Source organism: Motacilla alba, chromosome 5 (assembly GCF_015832195.1).
Source record: "Motacilla alba alba isolate MOTALB_02 chromosome 5, Motacilla_alba_V1.0_pri, whole genome shotgun sequence".
NCBI lineage: Eukaryota > Metazoa > Chordata > Aves > Passeriformes > Motacillidae > Motacilla > Motacilla alba.
The window spans coordinates 384,797-411,452 of NC_052020.1; the positions used below are offsets into that span (position 1 = coordinate 384,797).

Sequence of the window (26,656 nt, forward strand, 5' to 3'; positions counted from 1 at the left end):
GCGCTGTGCGAGCCCCCCTGTCCCGGTGCGGGGGAAGGCAGCGCTGTGCCTCCATCCCCACCGAGCCCCGGCTCTGACACTCGCTGCCAGCCTTTCTGAAAAGCTGGCCAGGCTGCGTGCTAAGCTCTTTTCAAAATTTGACCCTTATTTAGGAGCCTGCCAGGAAGCCGAGGTCTTCAGAAGCCTGGCAGCGAGCGCGGATGGAGAGCGCGTCGGGAGCCGCCCGGGGCGGGCGATCCTCCCGGGGAAAAGCGACGCAGAGAAGGCTCTGCTGCTCCCTCGGCTCCGAGCAGCGCTGAACCTGCCCGAGCTGAGCCCCTGCATGAGCCCACGGGGCATTATTCCCACGGGCGGCCCGGGGAGGACAATGGCCCGTCCCACAGCCCGTGGATGATTCACTGCCGGGACACTCGAGCCTGAACTCCACAGGTCCAGCGTTCGGCCCACAGCTCACTCAGAGCTCAGTGGCGAGGGGTTTTTTCCAAAGTTCAGGTCAGCTGAACCAAGCTGGCTGAATGACTTCAATCCTCTCAGTGCTTCTCCAAGGAAAAAAGGGAAAAAACCCAAAGCAAGGTGTGTCTGCAGCTCGGAGAGAGCCTGCTGCCCCTTCGCCATTCCTCAGCACGCCGCGCTGACAGGTGTACAGGGACAAGGACGTGCGTTCCAGAGGGAGAAGATAAACCCGGACCCTGGCGTTGTACAGCTAAAGGGTATCAGTCATTCTTACATCTTGAATAAAGCAGACCTTTTTCTACTCTTGCCAAGAAAATTAGTCCTAAGGTGCACACAAATAATTACATATTGTGGAACAGTAAATTATTACAAATGCCACAGAATTCAAGCAGCCCCAAGTCTGGGCCAGATTTTCAAATGTTTTGCAGATGTTTATGGTTTGCTGCGAAACTTTTGTCAAGTTACCCACACAACACAGCATTTACTGAGGGATTTTGGCACACGGTAATTCATTTTCTTTGCACAGGTGTTGCATTCCAGAAATATTTTGTCTTCTTATAGAAGACTGCTGGAATTCTACTTTAAAAAAAATCATCTTGAAAGAAACCAGATCCTCTCATCTGGGAGAGGAAAAAAAAAAAAGCCCCCCAAAATCAGTTAATTAGTTAATTTGCCTTTTCTTTCTTTTCAGGTAAAGAAAACCTCTGTAACAGGTAAAAATACATTCAAAATATGTTGCAGATGCCTGGTATTTCTGCAAGACTCACCAACTGGGAGAGCACAGGGTGATTAAGAGATTCTGGAGTACCAGGTAGAGTGCCAGGGGTTAATTTCACCTCCCTGGAGCTCCCAGCGGGGATTGCTGGGGTTTGCCATCACCGGAGCACAGCAGAGAGCCAGGCAGGAGGCTCTGCCCCGCCAGGCACAGGGGCACAGGGGCAGGGCAGCACAGCACAGCAGCAGCATCCCCAGTGCCCCCGCCACCTCTCCCCCTCTGCCCCACCACAAAGGCACCACCCGCACCCTTTTGTCCCCAGCTTTTATTCCACACGGCGTGGGGCAGGAAGCAAAACACAAAACGGGGCTCTGCAGCACTTTTGGACCTTTCCCTGACTGAAAGGTTGCCTGGAGGCGAAGTGAAATGAAACCCTTGGGACTGAACAACTTTGCCTTTTAAGCATATGGAAATTAAACATTAAGCCTAAAAAAATTTCCAGGAGCAGATATGAATCCAGATATATTAGTGCTTTGTAGATATGGAAAAATACAACCAGCTATCTTCAACTTCCTAGACGCGCAAGCCACTAAGTTTTCCTTCAGGGTAGGAAAGCAAAGATGAAAATGCCAAAGGACTGTTAACCTTTAGAGACACATTTTAAGAGATAACATGACTGAACTCAGATAAATCGGAATTAAATTTAATCAACCTCCCACTCCTTAGCTACACTATCAGAAGAGAAAAATCTACAATTAGGGAAGAAACAGAAGGAAATTCAGACATCTTAAACTGAGCAAGCTTCCATCTCTGCTGTGCAACTTCCTGATGATACTAAATATTGCAATTCCCATGTGCAGTATTACAGACTTGCTGTCTTAACAGTCCTCTTATGAGTAATCAGTGGAAGGGAACATTTAAATAATGTTTTGGAGTGCATATTGTCTAGATTTGGTTGTTGTTCTCTCATTTAGAGCAAAATGAGTCTAAATTTACAATTTAAATACTTTGCGTCAAATCCTTAAACCACCCTTCTCTCCTTCTGTGAATGGAGCTGCTGACATTTTTGTGCTCCACTACAGCACCTAGGAATAGATAATCCTTTAATCTTTTGCTCTCTGACTCCACCCACAAGCCCCTGGCACTAATTTCAGAGTACAGACTGGGATGTTTCCAGTGAGCCGAGCATTAGAGTAAGATGGACTGTCACAGCCAGGAACGTGTGGCCAGAAAGTGCTGCCACGAAATCAGGTGTGAAGGTACCTACAACAGGAGCCTTGGTTTCTAAGGGGTGGATGAGGAGTGTTCCAGCATGAACATTAACGCCTGTATTTAAAGAAGTGTAAAAGAAGTTTGAATATATATTATTAAAATACTGACCCTCCTATCCACTGCATTTTTTTTGTTTTTCCAAATTAAACTATTAAGTTATGATAACCTACAACACTTCTATCTTATCCTAAACTTATTTTTTAAAAAATCCACAACACACATGTCACTGCTCACTCTTAATTTGTCTGGAGAAAGCCAGGCCACTGAGTGGACACCTTTCACTGCCTAGGCATCTAAAACAGCTCATTGAAGCTTTGCCCTGGGCTTTTTCTTCAACAGTATTTTTTTCTGCAAGTTACAGCAACAGCTCTCCTAATTTTCAGGTAGTTCGGTTTATAATTAGTTCACTGTAAGTCAGGAAAACAATTAGAAAAGAAGGAAAGTTTATTTTCCTCTTTGCATTCATGAATAAAATTGAGATGTGCAATTATAGACTACATAAGTGGCTCACAAATTTTGAGGCACTTGGTGTTCAGAACCAAGGGGCTCAATGCCGTAGCTGTAGATGCTAGCTTGGTGTACAGATCAGCTTTAAAAGCACAACATATTTCAGGAAAAATTTCTGCCTTGTATTCTGTAACATCAAACATAAGACCACTGAAGCAGTCTTGAAACCTCACTCTTGAGTATTTCAATTGAATTCAAATTACTATGAATGAATCACATGAGACTAAAAGATCTATTATTTCTACCAAGAAATATGAATCACTGTTTTCTAGCAAAAGGAGAGTGTAAAAATGTAGAATGTGAGTAAATGTCCATAAGCAGTGCGCGTGTGCCTAGAGAAACCCAACTGTGTAGAACAAACAGCTCTGGCTAGCAAATTATATTGACCAATAAAACTGAGCCTTTGTTTAGAAAGTAACTGGAAAGCAAAAATGCAAAACAAGATTACACTTAATTATTTAAATCAAAGCACTCTGCTTGTTGATTTAAATTGTGATTAAAATCAGGGATTTAAATTAATCCACTCTGGATTGCATAAGCACCACCTAAGTAAGAGGGAGCAGTAGCTGCATCACCCAAGTCATTCAGGAAGAGAACTGTGGTGGAGCACAAAGGAGGCGGAGGAAGCTCATTCATGGACATCCCTCTGCTGCCCAAACTCTCCCATTCTCCCCACAGAGAGAGAGAGCAAATGTGTGAGTGGGAGCAGTGTGGCCAGGAGCGTGCACGTGTGAAAACGTGCACGGGTACTACGAGGTAAAATAATGGTGGTAATTCTTCATTAAAAGCAGGATGTATCTCTCACACAAAACAGAGCAATTACCCACGCATTCCAATTACTCTTTCTGGGTTTAGCACTGAGGTCCCTCGGACAGTCCATGCTGTCCAGCAGCAGGAGAAGCTCACTCCCTGTCTGCCTGATGCTGACGTTTAGTCAGTGTCAGCCCAACAGCAGCCAGTACTAAATGCTGTACTGAAAAGGCTTTAGCTCTGCACTCAGATACCCACACCCAACCCCTCTTCCAGCTTCTACCAAACCCTGGACTCAACATTTCTTCCTGGACAGCAGGGAGGTGAACAGACAATCAACAGTACAACTGAGTGAAAAGGGAGATCTGCTGCAACTTCACCACATGTCCAAGGTGATCAAAACACCAACATAACCACAAAGGAGCATGAACTCAGGCACTTGACAATGCAACCTACAGCACATTTACTCCAAGGACACTTTAATATCTTGTATGAGAACATCCTCTCAAATAATATGATTTAGTTTTCAGCCAAGGTCCAATTACAACTAAATTAAAGCAGCTAAGCCTTTCTTCTTTCTGCTTCGCAGCTCGATTTTGAAGGACAAACTACTCTGGTTGAGCCTACTTCTAAGGAACTACTTTTCTTCTTTGATTTTACAAGAAAGTGTTTTACAATCCAGAGAGGATGAGTCATCAGAAAATCCTTGTCTCGTTGCCAAAAACCTGCCCCTCTTCATTATGAACATAAAGATAAAAGCTCTTACAGTACATTAGCTGGCATACGCCTACACAGACAGTACAAATAAATTAATTGTGCCTAGCCTCAAACATCCAGAGAGGTGTAGTAGGAGCTCGGTCCATCTTGTTTCATTAACAAATTAAACTGTAATAGAGCATCAACAAGTCCTCTTATGTACATAAGCTTGGCTATTGTATAGAAAGGTTTTGCAGGTATCAGGAATCCTTACAAACAGACATGGCAACTCTTCAGCGATTCCCATTAGCTTGCATGGACTACATAAACACCAGCAAAATTGTATATGCTGGAAAAAACTCATTAAAGCTGGAGTAAGAATATGGGATGTTGGTCTATTCAGAAACTGCACAGGATTCTGGAACCCAACACTGAGGTAGTGGTGTTTATTAAAAAGGGAATTTTGAGTATGACACTATTGCACACAGGCAAAATGTACCAATTGTCCTGCATCTGACAAGAATGGCAAGTGTATTTGGAAGTGTGAGCTGGACTGTGTCCACTCTGCTGCATTCAGGTTTATAATTCAGAATATGAAAATCTGCACCACCTGCAAACATCAGGGTTATTTCATAAAAATATTCACACGGGTGTATTGTGAAGCTCAGACAATGAGGAAACGGATCCAAAGGGAAGCCACTGGGTAAAGCACTGTACGTGGACCAGGGGCCAGAATTACTGGAGATAATCAACATTTACCATCAAACTCCTGCTACAGATGAACTGTTTTCCTTCTGGAATGCTCACAATCTTTAGCATGAGAAAGTTATACACAACCAACTTGAAAAACAAGTTTAACTCTACTTAGCCACAAGCTAAGATTACACCCTCAAACACACCTTTCTAAGATTTCTTATGAGAGGTTTGTTTGTGCAATACAGTTAAGGGCAATTTGTTAAAATTGCTCTGTGATTTTCTTTATCCTTTAACTGCATAATTTAAGCAACCTGCATTTTATAAGTTCAAAGAAATTTTTTTTGTAATTACCTATTCCTGCTTTTACCTCCTGAAAATAGAAAAGCTGTGGAGAGAAAATACAGAAAAAAAGAATGGCTGAGAGAAGTTGAGCTCAATCTAGCACAGAAAACAACTTTTTAATTAATGAGAGCAGAAAGTGATTAACACAAAGCACGAGGGCTCAAAAATACCTGCAGAGTGTGCTGCTGCTGCTCTGCCTCTGTCCCCAGGGCTGGGAAAAGCCAGAGAGAAAGGCAAGGCACAGCAGTGCTGGTAGCCCAAGGGCAGCACCTGCCTGAAGCCCCAGTGATCCCCCCCAGAGAATTTAACCCCCTGTGTGCTTTGGCCAGGCAGTTGTTAAGGTCCCAGCCGGGGCCCAGCAGGGCACAGCCATGGCTGTGACATTCTGGACAGCTCTCAGCCTGGCTGCTTCCAGCTTCATCCCTCCTTGAGCTCCATGTCAGCCAGGGACATTTAAACCAGGGACAGCTTCCCTTCTCCTCCTGGCTGAGGGAAGCACACTGCTGCTACCTGATGTTAGAAGCTCTAAGGAGGTGTGGCACAGGTGGACACAGCCTCAGCAGCTCCCAGACAAGCTCCAAACGCCATCTGCAGAGGCCAGAGCTTTTCCTGAGGTGTGCCCGGAGGCGCGGGCGCACACCTTGCAGCAGGCCGCGGCTCCCGGCTCCCACTGCACACGCGCTTTGGTTTTTTCCAGAGATCAGTTCTGACAGGCACCAAGGCCAGTGCAGACACACTGGCCCAGACTCGTGACATCACCTGATTAACAAACGCAAGGAAGGTTTGGCAGCTCTGGCCAGGGGCAGCCAGCCCGTGGGAGAGCGGCAGGCAGTGCAGTCCAGCTCGGTGCCCCGTGCACTGCTGCCAGCGATAAACAGCTGCTCCCCAGCCCCCCGTAACCATCTCCTCACAGGGCCTCGTCTGCAAGCCCAGGGGCCCCCCAAAGCAGCCGCCAGGCCTTGCTGTCAGAGCTCCCACTCCTGGCCCCGGCCAGGGGGACACAAGGGGTGCTGAGGATGCCATCGGGACCTCGCGATGGCAGTGCCACAGCAGGGAGGTGACAGAGAGCCCGTGACTGTGCCTCGCCGAACAGAGCCCAGACCCTGCCCCAGCACCACAGGGGAGCCTCACCGAGCACCCTGCGCCCCACCAGAGCACAGCCCTCAAAAATGAGGCCACTGTAGGTCCTTTTCTCTTCCCATTCCTTTAGGAACACCGCCTGGTTTCTGCGGAATGATACCAGCACCTAATTAGCGCTATGGGTTAATCACCTCGCCCCAGGAGTTTCCCTCTGCCCCATGAATAAAGGAAGGCAGCCCAGGTTCCCGTTATCCAGCTAGCAGCACGGGCTCCAATAAAGCTCCATCCTCAGCCAGAGCCAGCCACAGCCAGCACACAGATCCATAATGGCTGATGCAGAACTGGTGATATCCTCTCTTCTGGGGGGTTAATACTTGCCCTGGGGGATAATTGTGCAGGACTTGAGATGAGAGATTCCCATAAAAGGCAGTAAGAGTCACCCAGCTCAAACCACACATAACTCAAGCTAGTTTACCCCTTTGCATTATTTAAATGTCTCTCTTCAATGTGAACGCATCAATTTAAAGGCACAGGGCTGCCAGCGCTCGGGGCAGGCAGTTCTCCTCTGGCCACCGAATGTGTCTGCTCAGGATGTAAATCTGCACGCACTTCAGCGGGGTGCCTCCCCTGGGCCTCCTGGCTGTCGGGGAGCAGGACAGGACCCTGCCATGCCGGCCGCTGCTCCCAGGGAAGGCCAGCAGCAGGACGGCTGTCCTGGCGCCAGGCAGGGCGGCTGAGCCCCCCGAGCTGCTGCAGACACCCAAACCCCACACAGGGGCATCCCAATCCACGGCAGCTGGCAGCTCTCCGGGCCCCAGGAGAGCTCCGGGACACTCCCGGAGGGGACACAGAGGAGGAAGAGAAGCTCCTGGCCCTCCCACTCTCCTTTCCTCTTCCTGGCTCGTCCTTGCAAGAGCTTCTGCTAAATCAAAACTTACCCCAGTCCATGCAGGTAACCGGAGACTTTTCCCAATCACTTACAGCTTGGCCTTCCATCTTAAGATTACAGTTCTTTTTTCCCCCAGGTTTCTATCTGCACAAAGACTGCCACAAGGTTCAAGTTACAGCAATTAATGAAATTTAACTACATTAGTAGGGAGAGAGCCTTTTTAGGAACAATTTTGGTTTTAATGTTAAAAAAAATGCAGCAATAAGAGTGAGGTAGAATATTTTAATTTGATTGCCTGTTTCTTTCTCTGGCTACACGTATGAACTTGTTTCCTGGTCAAGGGGAATTTTTGCAGGTAGAAAAAAATAATTCTGTCATCCACTCAGTCCTTGAGTGTCTTGTTTTCACAAGACAGAAAGGTTTTGTCAGTCAGGTTACCTAGGAGTGAAAGTTATGTCTCATAATCCATAATTCTATTGCCCATTACACACCATCTGGTGACACAGTCAAAGATAATCTGATTCTTGTCTTTCAAAAACATCACATAGCTCTATTGTAAGTTGCATGCAACATGATAAATGGCTTATTTAAATATGTCTTTTAAAAATATCACATAGCTCTATTGTAAGGTGCATGCAACATGATAAATGACTTATTTAAATATGCTATTTCTGTGCAGTTTACAATTTCATGGTCACTCTCAGCTAACATGAAAGCAGCTTTGAACGGGGTTTTTATTGACTGGCATTTCAAGCATCTGAATCCTTAACTGAGGTTTTTTACATATTTACAATTACACCTAAAGCTGTATGAATAAACAGCCAACATCCAGCCAACCTTTGAGAAGCTTTGATTGGAATTGAAAGCTTTGCATCTATGATGGAACAAATATCACGACACTGCTGTCCCCTGTCTTAAAAGCAGCAATGCCTTTTCACAGTGTCTTCACCAGGAGGAGCCTGATAAGATTTAGTTCCAGACTACTCAGACTGATGCAGGAGTTCTCAAGTATTTCCACAGATTCTGGGAGTCTGCCCAGAAAAAGGTCCTTGCAAGGTAACCGTCCACCAATACATCTGCAGGTTTGCAGCAGGTTTGCTTTTGCCACTTTATTTCCAGTCTCCAGAGTAGTTAAGTGAGCTGCCAAAAGTTGAATCCTCACAAAATAAATAAAAAAAAAAAAAAAGAGAATCAATCATGCTGGGCAGAAGAAAGCTCTTACACAACTAACCTGGTGAAAGGAAATAGGCCATTTGCTGTTGCTCAACTCCTCTGCCAAACTATTTCAGTGGCCCTTGCATTCTCCAAGGCCAAACCTTCAAACAACAATCTCATCCCCTTCTGATGCACAAGACACACCCAAGACATTTTCAGGAGGGGTGGAAAAGTAGTAAAAGAAGATTTCTGTGATTTGCAGTCAGGTTCTTCTGGGAAGATTACATATTTCTAGGAGACTGTGATGTACACATGCATCTGTGCCTCTGATACAATCACATAATCACCATTCAGATCTGAAGAGCAATTTTTTCCATGCAGATTTTTATTACTTTCTCTTCCTGGAATAATTAACCACTTTCGGATTTTTTTTAACATAGGAGAAGACTTCATTCTCAACTGGCTCTTCAATCACAACTCTGAATAATTCCCATTTTCCTTGCAGGCTGTCAGGCTGCTGTGCCTGGCTGCTGTGCCATTTGCACTGGTAGGTTTTGTTCACAGCAGAGCCTCTGGGCAGAGCACAAGCCTACAATAATCTCATTTATTGATCCACCTGCACCACTCACCAGGATTTTCCAGAGTCTCAGGCTTCCTTTGGAGAAGAGGAAGGCAGCAGTGCTCCACTGACAGCCAGTTCCTGGCAGAGCTCCCTGTGGGGCCCAGCTGCTGGGATGCTCCAGGGGAGGCAGGGAGCATTCCCCAAACGTGGCAGGATGGGGTGGCACAGGCACAGGTGTCACCCCAGGTGAGAGGTGACAGCTGTTCCACGTCACTGCTCCTCTGCCCCACGCACCTGCAGAGCCCTGAAAGCACCAGAGCTCAGCCACGGAGCCCGGGAAGCTCGTCCCACTCCCTCTGCCCCCCAGATCCCATCCCTGCTCCCTCTGCCCAGCCCGTCCGGCTGCCCTTGCCTGTCAGGTACATTCTGCTACTAGGAGGGATTTGGATAAAGCAGTTAAGTATCTGGCAAGCATTTTCTTCAATGAAGACATGCTCGGAGCTAGGCAATCATATTTTTAACTGTGCTGCCTGCCAGAAAAGTGCACAAACTTCCAATAGCAAAGAAATGAGGTCATTTTGGTCATCTGCCAAAATCAGCACATTTCCTCTTTTGGTTCTGGATGCTGCACTTCCATACTCCACAGCGTGTGACAAGCTGTGAGCGGGAGGTGTAGTCTCTCAGGAAAAAAAAATGAAAGTAAATTGGTGGATGTTAGGTTTTTTCTCTTAAAAAAAAAAAAAAAATAGAGAGAGAGGGGAAGGAAAAAAGGGGGAAAAAAAAATCATGAAGTGTCCTGATGTCACATGACTTCCTCCCAAAGATCTATTTAATTGGAATCTGGTATAACCTTCCTAAGAAGATGTCAATACCTTGTCCTGATGTTGCAGCAGTGTAAAGCCTCATCCTGTTAAGGAATTCGAAAGGCTTACAGCAGGGATGCAGCTTTTGCTTAGAAGGCTGGACTGGAATTGAGCAGATCAGGATTAAACCCTGATTTTGCCACAAGTTCCTGTGGGGCTTTGAGCAAGACTCCTAAATTGCTTTGCCTTGAGATCCTATCTTGATCCTGGTCTTTGTCTTTAAAAACTAAGTTTTCCTGAGCTGGGAATATCTCTTTGCAGCACAGCAGGCTCTGGAACAGTGGATTTTGGATGCTCATTTGGGCCTCTTAATGCTAATGCAACACAAACCCAAATGACAGTAGTAGCAGTAATAATAATAATAATAATAATTATCTCTCGGTCTTTATTTTCAAGTTAATGTCTGCCAAAAATGTTAGAGGAGTTTCTCATTGTGGCAACTACTGTATTTATGGGCATAATTTACAAGCAGCTCATCTGAATAATTTGAATTTTTTATTAAGATTATTTTCTCATTTTCCATTGAGAAGCCTTCTTAGATACTGACTCACTTTCAGCCTCGTAGGGAAAAGTGCCAAGCATTTGTTTTTCTTCTGTCTGCAGTAGTTATTTGACTCCTGCATTAAACTCAGCAAAGCCAAAACCGAATAGGAACAATCTTAATTTAATTATTAAATATATTTCAAGCTTCGCTGTGATTTTAAAAAAGCACTTTCATGTGGGGTGGTGGAAATGTGCCAGGGAAATCTAAAGGAACGATGTAATCCTCTGTCCCTACCCCTCCTTTCTTCCAGCCTCTCTCTAAGGCAGGATAGGTGAACCCAAACCAAGCGGAGTCAGGGTGAGACAGTTTCGCTTTAGGTTTGCTTGGCAGAAAGTTACCAGGGCATCCTGCCAAGCCTGCCACTTTTGAGATAAATATGACTTTCTTTCAGGGCAGTTTTATGAGGGGCACAGCAAGAGGCTCATATACTCTGGCGATTCACTTGCAGATTGAGCTATGCAGCAGCTGCCGCTGCTCCATTATAAACAACAGCTCGCTCTGAAGTTCTCTTCACAAGTTTACAAAAGGGACAGTGTATTTATCTGACGTCTGTTACAGTGCTGGGCAGATACACAGATGGCCTTTGACTCTCACCTTCTGCATCACACCCAGCCAAACCCCGGCCCACAGAAAGGGTTCGCCTGTAAATTTCCCTGCTCCCTTCATCTGCCTGACAATCCCAGCCAGCTTACTTTCCTTGGGAGGGTCAGACTGGCAGATGAACTACGGGGAAGAGAGGAAACATGTTAAGTATGAAAACATTCTCCTAAGCCCTCACAGGAAAAGGATGTAGCTAACAATAAAAGAGAACCACGCGTTTCTCTGCCAAATTTTATCGTACAAGATTATGCGTTTCCAAAACTTACATTTATACCACTCAAATTTCAGTCATGTTACATCCACAGGAGGCACATTCCAAAGTGCTCTTCCTACGCTGCCCATAGTCGGTTCTGGAGGTTCCTTTCGAGGTCAGCACGGGCCCATGGATCACCACAGGATCCTCCACGGAGGGTAACTGGAGTGTAACTCCCACCAGAGTGCTGGCAGCTGCAAAGTGCAGAGCTCCACCACGGCCAGAGCATCGAGTGATGCCCCAGGGAACACCTCCAGGAGCCACAGGGCTCGCAGGGACTGCTTGAAGCAAGCTCCCTTGCCCAGGTCCTCACCCTGTGCTGATGGCTTGGCCTCATGCTGGGCACAAGCACCCTTTGCTGGGCAACTGGGAGGATAATAACTTAAAGTTTGTCCTTCCTGCTCTGGAGTCCCCTGCGCTTCTTCAGTTTTGCACAGCTGGAACAGTAAAGCCAAGGAGCTGACAGAAGTGTGCTCTGGGCATGGCTTTGAACAGCTTGCCTTTTCCTGGCGCAGTGACCACATCATCCGCAGTTTCTCTGAAAATCTCCAGCTCTGACTGTCCTGGCCGAGTTTCATGGCTTTTTGTACCTTTTCAGGGAGCAACCAGAATGAGCTTTTTGATGGGCCATCCCCAGCCCAAGCATTACTCCCAGAAACACCAGTCAGCACAGACCCACTGACCTTTGTTTGGCTCCCCCAGTCCCAGCTGGGCAGCTGACTGTGCTCGCTCCTCACCTTGTTCACCTGTGGACCAGTCTGCCAGACAGGCAGCACAAGCGGGTTTGGCTGCACGCAGGCTGCTGGACAGACTTCTGCAAGCAGCCCCTGGTTCCCATTCACTGCCTGACCAGTGGAGTGAATTCCCAGGCCAACACCTGCACTCAATTCTACCAACACAAAACCAAAAAGAAAAGTTGCTGGTGTGGGTCGTTCTCAGAAGGGATCCAGGGCTCTGTAAGTTGCCTTCTTCTCATGGATCTGGAATCACTGCACATGATGAAAGCAGTCTATTAACAGTCCATCATAAAACAGTCTCTGAGATGTTATGTCCTGAATTATGTGTATGATTGTTCGGCCTGTTTGGTGACTTAGTGCAGTGGGAAATCTAAATCACTGCTGTTACACCTCCAACTAAGGATTTTTAAACAATTATTTTAATTAAAGATGGAAAAAAATTAAAAATACAAGTTCTCAGAAAAAAAAAAACAAACTTCAAAAACACTGTGGTCATTCTTTGAGCAGCCTTAAATATGGACATGATGTATTTTCTGGTCCTGGGACACACCAGGGTCAGTGTGTTATTTCAGAGGAGAATCAGCTTGTCTGCAAGGACTGAGACCTATGCAGCCATTTCTGCTTAAAAACCACTTAAAAATGGCTCTTCACATGCATTTCCATAATAAAGCACTTTGTAACTGTTACCCAATTATTGCTCAGAGCATTAAGTAACAAGGTATTTTACTCCAATTTCACAGAAGGGAACAAATCATGGAATCCGAAAAACTTATTCTGCTTTTGCGTAGGCTTTCTCATATTAATTAATTATGAGACTTAATTACATTCAATCTCACCACCACTCCAAGCCAATTACGGAAAACTGGGTAAAGTAAAGGAGCAGGGAAATCTGTCTTGGAGACAGTCACTTACACTGACACCACTTTCCACACAGATATGTAAGGCAACTTTGCAAATATTGACTTGCCCCCTCGAAGCATCAGGATGGATTTTTCTCTGATTTTTCCCAACTGTCCCTCCAGCAGTAATCTGAGCTGTGATCACTTCTCCCAGCTTCCCCTCTCAACTCTGCCCCAGAAACCAAATGCAAATCTCTGCTCCCTGACTTGTGCCTTAATCACATGATCACCTTCCTTCCCAGAAGCAGCAAAAAAAAATCTCCAGGCATGGAGTAAAAAAAAAAAAAAATCACCAGATGAGAAGAGCTCTAATCCAATGATTTTAAGGGTTGCTCAAAATTGATATATTAGATAGACAGACAGACAGAGATACATAGATAGATGCTACAAACTATTTAGAGCTTTCTATTTTTTTTTTTTTTTTGAATCTACAGCAATTTTATTCACTGAAGCTTTTCCCACAAAGGGAATGGTAAATCCTCTAAAGCATCACTTTAAAAGTTTTTCTTACATTGGAGCATCTATGATCACCCTCTGCTGAAACACTAATTCACTATTTCCCACAGCACTCAGCCACAGGGACTCACAACACATTTCAATGCCTTCAACAGCAGCAGCGTTCCACAGGGAACCATTCTCCAATTTCCAAGCCAAGGCTCTTACAAAGATGGACTAAGCCAAGGCAAACTGGCCTTTTTATATTACTACCAACTGATCCTCCCATAAAATGTGCACATTTAAAACCAGAGGAGAAACAAGAGCAACTGTCTTTTGCAGTTTGTCTGAAGAGGGCCATGAGCTCAAATAAGTCTACTTTATTAAAACTGGGGAGAGATATTGAGCAGACTGGATTTTTTCTTCATTTTTTTACTCTGTTTGCCAGTGAGCAAAGCCTTCTACAAAAGACTTTGTGAATAAAGGTGTAAACGCAAGCGGAGGAGACTCCATGCATTTGTGACTTTGACTCCTCTGGAGCCAAGATCTCACCCAGCCTTCACAGTTGTGACAATTTGCGCTCAGCCTGGCCTGTTCCAGCAGAACACTCAGTCTGTGCTCGTGGCAATCATGCCTTGTTTGCATCACACCGTGCCACGCGTGCCACGCGGGTTTCACACGCCGTCATGCACCGCAGTTCATTTGAAATGCTCTCCAGTTCCCCAAGAGAGAGAGCCTCATGGCGTGGCAGCAGGATCCACTACAGCGGGATCTGGCAGGCTGCATTCGCAGGACTGCGTTGTAAAATAAATAAATTAATTAAAGGCAAAATAAACATTAGCATTTTGACTGTTTCTTGCTGTTTTTCTAAATATTCTAAAGTAAAACAGAAAATACTTTGCCGAGCCTGAAAAACCAAAGGATTTTCAGATGCAGTCAAATGAGGCAGCTTTCAAACATACATCCTTCCAGCAAAGCATTCCCCCTTCTTTGCCCAGTGATATTTCCACTAGGCTGGCAAAGGGCAGCTGCAGGGTAAAACGTTCAGAGGTAACCCGGCCACTCAAAAGACTGAGATGGTCAAACCCTCACCTGAATGAATCCCCACCCCTAAGGACAGCTTCACCCTCTCCCAGGTAGCCTACTACATCTCCTAAGGCCCACCCACCTTCACTCAGGCACAGAGGTGGGGGCAGGATCTCCCTCTGGAAGCTTTCAGAAGCACACAGCTCTCTCCTCTGAATATACTGATAATTAGAAACTTTCATGCCTAAGACTGGCTTACCATGCACCAAAAAATTCTGAAATCATTTCAGTACACAGTCCTCTTAATTTGGTTCCCATCTTCCCAGCTTCAGAACCGACACTTCCCGCCAAATGGAAGTTACAAACTGAATTGTTAAAACAAATATCAGCACAAACTCCGTGTTAATGAGAACCATGTCTCTTCCATGCTTTCAATGCTAACCCCTGAGATTAATTATTATATTTAGTGTCTAGGACAGCAACACTTCCTACTCAGCACCTGTCATGGGTCCAGCAATTAATTGCATACCACTGACCTTCACAGAACACCATGGAAATTTTATTACTGCACGACTCAATTGCAGTTGTACAACACTGCCACAGAACTATGTCTTATTGCAAAAAAAATCATGCGCTCACAAAAGGCACAGTTGAGCCAACTGAACTATTTATAATTTGCAGAATATAAAACATTTCACAAGGTTTACAACATACATACACAAAAAAAAAAAATTGCAGCCTTAATACAAGACAAATGTTACCAAGATTCACGTTATGGACAAAAGCAGAATGGAAAATATTCCCCAAAGCCATAATGGCAGGGTTATGTAGTATGCTATTTAAAAGCTATTCACCAATGTCTTCTTCCTGTTAGCCGGAGCTCTATGGTGGAGATTCGACTGAAGAAAACCAATTAATGAAATTGTGGTTCTACAGCGGAGGGACTGGATGTGTAAGACCAAGCAGAGGAAGGGAAGGACCACACTGGCACACCTGACCCAGTGCTAGGCCCAGGTCTGCCACCCTGGAGTTATCTCTCTGCCAGCTTGCTGCTTTGAGGGGGCTACATCCTACTCATGTCATGTTGCTGTGGCTTAACCCCAGCTGGCAAATCCAAAACACAGCCCCACACCAACATGGTAAAGAAAATCCACTCCATCCCAGCCGAGAGCAGCACCTCTGCCTTACTCTCCTCCAAGGAAATGCTGCAACTCAGCACATTTCTTCAAAGTTCCAGAGTCTCCTTGCTCCTCTCCAAACCAAAGGGTTCACAAAATAAGTAATTGCTGCATGACTACTCTAATTCCAAACTGGCATGCTAATGTCAGACCAGGTGGAAGTCAGGGCAAGCAGACTTTCTCCCTGGTTTCAAGGGCTGCGTCCAGGATGAAATAACTCGTCACGCCCAGAATTCCAGCGCTGGCTTCCAAGTTCCCAGGCTCGAGTGACCCAGGCACAAACCTCTGCACTCACACATCTGCACCTGCTGCAGACTCAGGCAGGGAAAGGGATGGTGCAGGCAGCGTCTCAGGCTTTGTCAGAGGTGCACATGTGCAAGAGCTGCTGTTTTCATAGCTGGCACCGTCCTCGTGCCGGAGTGATCGATAGGCAGCAGGGCTCAGTGGGGCAAAACACCCATCCCCTAAAGTCAAACCCTAGAGAGTACCAAGAGACAACCGTGGAGCAAACTGGAGACCACTGCTCATGCAGTATTTCAATGGAAGTGTGATATCTCACTGAATTTGCACCTCCCAAACCCCTTGTTTGATTTTCCACAAGCAATGAAAAATGCTTCCTGCCGTGACAAATTCCTCACATCTCAGGCAATGCGTTTCATTTCACCAAAATGCAGGTACTGCTGGGTTTACCACATCAATCCGGTTTCACATCTTTTTTGGCTGAAGATTTGCAATCTCTGTGGCCAATGACAGTAAGATTACCTAGCAAACAAAGCTCACCAACAATGCTTTGCTTTGAAGGATCACCTACACAAGGAATGGATGATATTTGCAAGGCAATTCAGGGCTCTGTGATGGTTGAGATTTTCTTGTGAGCGCTTTTTTTTTTTCCCTAAGAAGTTCATTAAAATTTTTCAGTTGATACAATAGATTCTTCCATCTCTTCAATACAGCAGAGGAAATGAAGTGAAACTAGCTTCATTGTAATGGAAAAGTGATCTCATAATCTAATTCACTTTGCTCCCTAATCACAAATGCTCAGAGAGCACAAGCTAAGGAAGGAAGGTGTAAAGTGATGCTGCAACTTCGCTCCCACAATTAAAAATCTCCTTTCCTGAAGGAGTCTGGGTTGCAAACCAGAACGAAGCACACATGGTATTGAGATTACTGAGAAGCTGTGGGCAAGGCTACGATTCAGAGGCAAGAGCCCTGCTCTGTTTGAAACTAAATCCAGAATTCCCATCGATTTTGCTGACACCTTGGCTTAGATATTCGTGAGGCCTGATCACAGAGCACATTCATACACAGAGAGGTGCCTGCAATGGCTTGCTATACAGCCTGATGCAAAAAATGAATGCAAAGATGACAGACAAGCCTCCCCTCTCCCAGCCAGCAAAGCTTTTATTGCCACCTCTTCAACACTTTCACCTCTGCCAGAAGTCCCCTCTGCCCGCCTGGCCCCTCCAGCTGTCCAAAGTGTCTCCTCCAGACTGCACTGCTGAGCAGGCAGAGCGTGGATTAAACAGTATTACGTGTTCTTTCTGTCATTCTGTTTCCAGCAATTCAGAAAATCACTTTTCTCCTTGTGGATATTTTTCAATAAGGCAAGGGAGATGTTACAGGAAAAAAAAAAATCTCCAAGATCAGAATATATCAGAAACTTGAGAATACTTAGAATACTTAACGTGTCATTGTGACCATGAAGATGTACAGAAACACACACACACAATTAAAGTCAAGTATTTCAGAGGAGGTTTAAAAAAATAAAATATGTTCAACAGGAAGAGTCTGTTTAATGTAGGATTTAAGCAAGGCTCTTCCATTTGCATAGATCACTTACAGCAGCAGCAATTCATTAAATTCTCCCATAAAATCATGCTATATTTTGTCTAAAGTGACAGATTCCTTGCAGATCACAGTGCCTTTCTCATGCTGCTAATAAGATAATCTGTTACATGAGGCTTACAAATCCATTTAAATTGATTTTAATTAATGAATCAATCACTAGCCACTGATGACTTGGTCTACAGACAGCAAGCAATTCAAAGCCCCAGGCTTCTAATCCAAAAGCAAAATCCACATTAGAGCAACAGGACATCTCTCTGATCGATGGCAGCACAAAGATGTTCAGTTCATACACATTTAAAGTGTATGAACTTGATCAAAATGTATCTCCAGATCTTATGCATTACAATTCCCAAATTCAGGACTGTTCAACTAGAAAAGCAATATTAAATCATTTACATTTCTTTGCAAGGGGAAAAAATTAAATCAAGCACAACTATAACCTGATTCCAAACTTTAGATGCTTATTCCACTTGAGGGTTTCTCCCTTTGTTCTTCTTCCCCGAGTTAAACAATCTGTTGTTTAACATTAATTAACAGAAAATTGCACTTCTTATGATCACAACCACGAACAATTCTTTTTACATTTGCTTTGGTGCTGTGAAAAGCCACTGCTGTTCTCCACTGCTCAAGTGCTTACAGTTTCCCTCAAACAGAAAACAGGAAAGAAGTGAGATTTCTGTCCCAAAATCAGCAAGCAGAAGCAGCGGGAAGAACATCCTTGTTATTGTAGTAAGTTAATTATTATAATTATTGTTATTACAAGGAGTTAATTACGATGCAGCAAGCTAAACCCGCAGTGGGCGGTGTGGTGCCCAGCACCGCAATCCCCGGAGCACCAGCATCAGGCTCCACGGCACGGGGACACACCTGAGGGACGGAGCCTTCCCAAACAGCCCCTGCGACTCCAGCAGCCCGGGAAGCAGCCCAGGGAAAGGAAGGAACGGTGCATGCCTCCCCAGGATCCTCCCGCAGGCATGCAAGCATCTCCCAGAGCAGCGTGGCAGAGGAGGAAGGGGAGACAGGCCAGCTTGCCCCCCAAAGGCTCATGCTCCTGCAGCTCCAGTGAGCTTGCTAAGGCTGCGGGGCACTGCCCAGCCCCATGCCCACCTCTCTGCGTGGCTGGGCTGGGGCTGCCCCCGCTCCTCAGCCCCACAGCAAACCCTGCCCCCAGAAGCAGAGCAGGAGGCACCTGGAGATCACTCCAAACTCCCTGGAGCAGAGGAGCTGCTGCTGGGAATTGCAGTCACGGAGCAGTTACACTGGCTTTGAGTTCTTCGAACGCTCTCTGCGCCACTGGCATCCCTTTGAATATTCTGAGAGGAATCCTGATCCCTCAAATTCGACAAAGCAGCTTGCTCGGATGCTCACTGTCATGCCAAAAATCCCAGTTCTGCCTGTTTAAAAGAAGAGCTCTGCATCTGTTTTTAACCAATTCTGCATATACAGCTTAACTAACCCTGTCAAAAGTAGACTTTCTTTTTTTAATGTAGTACCTACAAATCTCTTGCTCTCAATACTCTTTATTCTTCCTGGTTTGTTAAAAGAAAATGATATTTTGGGGGGGGAAGAATAAAAAGAATAATTAAAGAAGGTGGGTTTGGCCCTTATGTGCTGCTAATTAATTAGAGTTAAATTAACCAAATAATAAGTACAAGATACCAAACTATCTTTCATAATATTTAAGAAAAGCATAAAAGGTTGAGCACTTTCCAGGTGTAAATACATTAAGATCAACGTTGTACCAAGCCTGAATCTGGTCCCATTAGCTCCAAAAGGTAAATAGTTCATCCCCTTGCACAGATGTCAGAGCATACAGGCACTCCAAGTTTAAAGGACATTTTCTGCAGCCAACAATGCTGCACTGACACAGAGACAATCAATGTGTCCTTGATTATGAGGAGGCAAACAGTTTTCACTGAAAAAAAAAAAAAGAAAAGGAAAAAAAAAGAGAGAGAGACTGAAAACAAATCATGTGTTTTTATTTTATAGGTTCCAAGTTGGGGTTGGGTTTTCTTCAAGCCCTTTTGGAGCGCTGAAACAGAATAAAAATAGCTTGTTGCACAAGCATAAAACAAAGTAACTGCTAAATAAACATTTTAAATTTACTCCTATGCGCTCAGTTCTCACTCCCATTAGTCTTCAGGAGCTGGATGATTTCACAAAAATATCTTCCTGTTTTCTGGAAAACTGATTAGATGGGCTTTGTCCAAGAATTGTCCCATAATGTGTTCCCTTTATTTCACATGCTGACTGTGACTGCTGGAAAATGCACTGCAGCACAGAACGCAGTATATGCCAGTGCATCCTGACATTCAAATCAAGACCACAAATTATAAACAGTTTCAGCAAATTGACTCGAGTGCCTTTGTTCCTCAGACATACATCTTCCTATTGCTTACAAAAGCAGCATATACTAACCACGAGCGCTGCTATAGCCAGGGCTGGGAAAGGAAGTTATTGAAGCCTGGATTTCCTGCTTTCAGCCCAAGCCAAGAACTGCGAGGCTTGTAGTGGTTTCAGGAACTGACTCATCTAATGATTCATGGATAAGATACTGGTTTTAATATATTTCTGATCATAAGACTCAAACTTCAAAAACAGTGATGCTTAGTTTTTATTTTAAAGTAAAAAAAAAGAAAGAGGTTCATAAATCGAACAAACAAATATTGTCATGGGACAAATGAGCTAATAATTATTAATGTGTTTTACAGCGAACTCTGTTTTTAAAAAATGGTGTGTTAAACATCCTGGAAATTCATTTCAAGAGAATGCTGACAATTGAATTAAAAATCCACTGTCAAAAACTTGAGTGCTTTCACTGCAGTCCTGACAGAGCTGAAGTCCAAGTGGAGAGCAGCTGGGATATCAGTGCATTGTTAGAGATACCCTTAGGTACAGGTATGGCTGCTACACCCTAGCCAATGAATCCTGGAGCTGCCATTGTCAATGCACCCGGTGGCTCTAGCCGTGGACAGAAAGAATCACCAGAGACTGGCTGCTAACAAACAGTCAGGGCAGTTTTGTTTCAAGAGTGACTCAAACTGCCGAGGTCAATCCTAAAGCAATGACTAACACGGTGCTCTCTCTCTCACACACACACCCCCCCGCATTTTGTGCTAATTCAGAATTCAAGCCCAGCCGTTTTTATGCACCGAGCTCTTCCAGAGGAAAGCACGCCTTCCAGAGCATCAAAACCCTTTTTGCCCACAACACAAATCTCATCAGTATGCTGTAACTTGAACTGCCAGGCTCCTGCACCTAAAAAATAGCTGGTGATGGAAGCTGAATTCTGCCAGGCTCATGTATGGAAAAGTACTGGTTTACTTTTTAATTTCTGAACGGCGAGCTGCAGCCGCTCGCGCCCTCGTGCAGCACGGTGGGGACGCAGGGGGACGCTGGCATTTCTGTACCTCACCCCCGCGCGCAGCTAGCAAGGGGGGGAAGAGAAAGAAAGCAAAATGCATCTTGCTCAGAGGAAAATAAAAAAGAAAAGCAAAGAAAAAAGCAGCAGTTAAAACACTTGACAAGAAAAGGCCAAAGTGCGCTCCGTGGCTGGCAGTCATTTTATGGCTGTAGTCCTACAGCAGATTTACTTAGATGACGTCAGTGGCTCCAATCCAGCTTTTCTTTGGTAGCATTTACCACTTGCCTCTTGAAGCCTCCACTATGCTACAGAGCAGTAGACCATAATCAAAATTCCCTTTGTGAAATAGAGTTTACCTCAGGGCACAGAGGCATTGCAAGCTGAATTGCAGGCTCTTCACCCTGTACTGCATGCCCAGAAATAAATAACCTACAATACTGTGCTCTCCTTAATACAGAAGAACCATTAAAAGCAGCCTGCTACCTAAAAAAGGGTTCTTTAATTTGTTTCCAAAATCTCAGAAGCCAGAATATTAGTTAATTTTCCAAGCAACCAAGAACCGTAATAATTCTAGTACCCTTTGGACTTCTTCATATTGTTTTTAGAGATTTTGGATGATGAAGTTATTTACGGGTCACTGTTTCACCAGTAAAAAATTATTACTAATGCTAGGGGCTAAAGCAAATCTGTATAGGAAGCTGCATATTTACAAGTGTCTTCCAAATGCCCCCCTTCAACTGCTTATCTACAGCTGCTCAGTAAGCATACAGCAAATATGCCAAGAAGCAGAGCAAGAAATTACTGTGCATAAGTAATAGTCAATTTAATGATCAAAATGCGCATTATTTGGAGCTGTGCATTTCCTATCACAAAGCAGTGGCTGAAACCAGTGGAACACCAGTGAAGCCAAGTTGAGGAGATACCAAGTAAACCAGAACTTCACAGGCTCTGGAGTTTAATCAAAATGACCCCCACAAAGATGTGTCCTGTGGTACTGAATAAACATGGATTTGTTATGTTTTAAGGGAGCCAGCAATCCAAAGACAGCCATACCCATCATGGGTGTAACTAGATACATTAGTGAACTGAAAACTGCCTCTCACAGTCAGGCACTTAGAAACAACTCACAGGGAAGATGCACATGCGCCTCAGAGAGCTGAAAGGCTCAAGAGCCCTCCTTTCCCAGGGTCTCTGCTTCCCTTGCCCCTAATCACACCAGGATGAGAGATCACAGCTCTGACCTGCAATGGGCCAGAAGCCAAAAAGCGCTGCTGTCACCAAACTGCACGAGTCACACCAGGGACCTCAACTCTAAATCTGAATTCAAAACAGATTTAAAATGCGGGGGCAACCCCCAAACCAGCTGGAAGTGGATGGACACACACATTTCATGTCCCTGCAGAGAAACCAGAAGCCCTCTAGCAGCCTCAGATGCCAAGCCAAGGGCAGGGGAGCCTTTCTGCAGGTGCCAGCATCAGCTGAGGCAGAGCAGCAAGGGGGGAGCATCACCTCTCGTTTCACTGCCCACCCCGTTGGCCCCCGGGTGCTTTGTCAGCTCCTGCCTTCCTCCAGGCAGTTCATCTGGGTGGACTTCAGTGGAAAGGCAGAGCGGCCACCGCTCAAATTGTTCACATTTCTCTGCTTCGAATGCAGAAGAATTTACTTCTCTTTGCTAAAAAAAAAAGTGTTGTCAGCAAACAGCTTCAGAAGATGACTGCAGATTTCTCTGAGAGAGAATCTAAGTCCTTTCCTTGGTCATTAAGGACTTGGACATGAAAGGCATGGCCAGCACAAGTGGCCCTTTCTTTCCAATCTCCAGGGCAAGGAAGGGCTGGGAGCAGCAGGAAAGGGACCCCACAGTGGCACCCCGTCCATGAGCAGCAGCAGAGGACACGGGAAGGAGCACCTGGCCAGCCGGACTGCAGAGGGAGAGAAACAAAAAAACCACAGGGATCCAAGGGCAGGAGAGCTCAACCAAGAGCAAGGATGTGTTCCCAAGGAGCGAGGAGGGTCCCGGCGGCCAGGGACAGCCGCGGTGCCTGCAAGGCACAGCCAGCCCCAGCCTGTGGGGCAGGAGACACAGGAATGCGCTGCAAGGTCACGGAGCAGCACAGGCACATCCAGCCCTAAGGACACCACAGAGGCACTGAATGGAAGACTGTATTTATGGCTGGAAACTCCTCCTGCTACAAAATAATTACTCCTAAAGAAAGGCAGGGCTAGGGGGAAGATGAAGGAACTTCCAGTGACTCTTCCAGTCTTCTTGTCTTTCAGTTGATCGTGGAAAAAGCAGGGGGGACGAAAATCTTCAAAGATCAGCTGACAGCAGATGTAGGGACATGACTGTTTTTAAAGGTTTTTTTTTTTTTTTTTTTTTGAAAGAATGAAGGTAAAACCAGGGATGTGGAAACTGTTTACAGAGTTTTGCTTTTTTATTTTAAGCTGTAAACCACCTTTAGAACAAAAAAAAAAAGTTTGCACTGATATTTCCCTTTTCCCCATGAACTATGGTACCAGATTACCATATTTTTTAATTGATAAACACATAGCAGAAGCTTTAATCCCCTAAACCTCTACGAATTTACCTTTTCTTCCAAAGTCTGTTCTGACATTTTCTCCCCTCAAAACCAAAATGTCATTCCTGAATTATAATCTCCCAACAGAAAGACAGCCATGTAAAAAGAAAAAAAAACAACCATGCCAACTAATTCCAAAAAAAAAAAAAACCACTGCTGTTCGCAGCACCATGAGGTGAATGCCTGGTGAGAGATTCCACCAAGGGAATAATTGTGATGTCTATAATGTTAAGGAATAATTCAGCACCAAAAGTACCCAAGGCCATGCTGGTTGGCGATTCAAACACGAAGCATATCAAAACACTACTGATAAGCTAAATTAACAGATAGCTTATCTGAAGCATATACTGGCCATATGGTGCCACAACTTCTGTTGCCTGTTGCTGGCATAACAATAGGCTACTGCAGTCTTAGACTGGAAGCACTATTTGACAAACTGTCAACAGCATTTTTATTTTTTCTGCAGAGCTCTAGGGCAATGGCACACTCGCCTATTTGCATTTTTTTTTAAACAGGTGAACAAAGAGTAAACCAGATGTCGACTTTAGAAATCGAGCTGTCTGGATCAGGAGATTTAACAGAGGCAGGCATACTGCTACAGCTCAAATCTAGACAATGAGCTTTTCTAAAAACACTCTGGCCTAGGGGAGTGGCTATTTAAAACACTTGGCTTCTTTTATTTCAGCACTATGGAAGTGAATTCTACTCTTAAGTGCCAGCCCAAATGAAGTCATTTTGTTTCACTGGGGCTTTCTTTGCATTTCAGAAATGTAGCATGTACTGTAGTAACGGAAAAGACCAAAAAATGGTGGGGAGTGTGTGATGTGGAAACCAGCAATTCGATCACATTAAAAAAAAAAAAATACAACTTTGAAAGGACAACTAAAGTGCAACTTACATGAAATTTACTTTTCCTTCTCAAACAAAAAAACCCCAAAAAAACCCCAAAAAAACCCCCAAACAAATCAACACAACCAAAACAAAACTAACAACAAAAAATAAAACCCAAACCACTTCTGGGTGCTTTAGAAAAACCTGATATTTACAGCCCCCTCCAGTTCCACAAAGACAAGCAAAACTGCAAGGGGACCTGAATATGTTACAGAAACACATTAATACCAAAAGTATCGTGAAAGTTGTCTTCCTGCTTCATTAAAAAAAAAATAAATCTTACTATCTGAGGAGAAATAATGCTTTCATAACAACACAGTGATCTACTCAATCATTACAAAAATTGACAAAATAAAAACTACTGTCAATCAATACATAGTAGGTCTGTCTATGATATTCAATTATGAAAATGTGCTTTTAGCTGTGTACTGTATGAGTGTGAAAGACATAATGAGAAAAATAGATAACTTTCTGTTCTAATAATCTGTTCTGCTTTGATAGGCACTTATGGGAACATATTTATTTTCTGACTTATACCCAGCAAAGTATGTAGCATTTTTAGACTATCTTTTCAAATTGTTCTTGAACATTCTCAGTTTAAAAAAAACAAAAAAAAAAACAAAAAAAAAAAAACCCAACTCCTTTCATGTTAAGTTGAGATTGCACTTGAACTCTTTCCAAAAGCCAGAGCTGTACTGAATTATGATAATTAGAAAGCTGTGCGCATAAAAGGCAGCACAGTTGATGCATTTAAAAAAGTTCATGCCAGAGAATATAAGTTCAATATGTTCTCACATAATTAACATTTCCCATCATTAGCAGCAGTTTTCAGTTCGTGTATCTGTAAAAACAACAGCGCTCGTCATTGTTTTAGAGTCCCAGTCAATAGCATTTTAATAGTTTTACACATAATCCCGAACTCTCGTCCCTTCCCCCTCCCCACACATGGAGATTTCACATTCTACCTCCTGACCTGCTAGCAAATAAATGGGATTCTGGGCTGGCGCGCTCCCGCAGCCACCCAGACGGGCTGTGACCCCAGGGCGAGGGGAAGCAGAGCCGGAACCGCAGGCAGGGCGCTGCGAAAGGACGCAGGGCCACTCAGCGACCCCCTTGTTCCAGGGAACAACGGGCAGAAGACAAAGAACAAAAACTCGCCGGTGATACCTGGGACTGGACGGGAGCCAAGCCGAAACAGGCTGCCTCTGCCAAGCCAGGCACAGGCTGGAGGGAGCAGGGAACGGGGCACAAACCCTCCCCACACTGGCGGATCCCACCGCGCCCGGACCCACGCAGCAGAGCCCACCCCAGCAGCGAGCGCGTCAGGGGTCACTCAGACTCCCTGGGCACAGCCACTCCAGCTAGTTGTCAGGAGCCAGGTTCTGACTTCCAATCCCCGTGTTTTGGAATCAGTGCAATTCTGGTGGCATGTTAATAACCCGATCCGGTATGAAAGCTGCTGAATCAGCATCAACACAGACAGAAATTTCGGCTTTTCCAATGACAAGATGAAACTGACAGTGACTGCAGTGGGATCACAAAAACGAGAGGTTTGTTGCATTAAATCAGAAAACAGCTGAATTTTATGTGACAGATCTGAGGAGCAGGTTTGAAGTTGCTGCCTCAAAGGACTTAAGTCTGCAACTTTTCACTCTCTTCTGTTTTGGAAATGAGCAATCATTAAAACCAAACACGAATTTATTCCAGGAAATATTATTCCATCCTTGTTCCACTTGCAAAAGTCAAAAGGAGTTTTGTCCAAGAACAGAGAGCAAGATACAGTTATAAAGTGGGAATTCATTGCAGATATTTTTTTCCTAAAACTCTGTCTTCGGCACAGCTTGGAGTCAGTTTGCCTCACAATTAATAATGCCATTCATCTGTTCCTATATCACAGCATGCAATTTAAATCATACAGCACTCGCACAAACTGCCGCAAAACCTACAACAGCCCTCGCTCGCAGGGAGATGATCCACCTCCTGAAAGTTCTGAAGTTTTGCTGAGATTCAAACAATTCTCTAAGAGTGAAGGACTGCAGATCAGGAATACAGAACACCCCTGCTCGCGGCAAGCGCTAATGGCAAAGCGCAACACGGCGACACAGCAGAACTTAAACCTCAGGTCCCAGAAAAAAGGATTATTTCTCTCATGAAAAGGTAGGTCCCGTCTGATGATGAGCTGGGGACTTCAAAATCATTCTTAAAGGGCCAATTTGCACCCTCATTACAGCCAATGTAATCCAGCAACGGGCCGTATGCAGTTGATGGAATTAACCTGAATTCAGACCAGATTTCTAAGAAGTCAGCCCTCGCCTCACATTTGCA

The 26,656-nt window shown here is 44.7% G+C and overlaps 1 protein-coding gene and 1 long non-coding RNA gene across 8 annotated transcripts in view; one reads left to right on the top strand and one right to left on the bottom strand.

Annotated features, from left to right (window-relative positions):
• LOC119702034 overlaps positions 1–24,929 on the top strand; it is a 28,121-nt gene extending 3,192 nt beyond the window's left edge. The window contains exon 2 of the long non-coding RNA XR_005257233.1: positions 1–24,929. This is a non-coding gene — a long non-coding RNA (uncharacterized LOC119702034).
• Positions 1–26,656, bottom strand: part of TEAD1 (TEA domain transcription factor 1) — a 154,665-nt gene that overhangs the window by 123,986 nt on the left and 4,023 nt on the right. The gene's annotated exons all lie outside the window — the stretch shown is intronic.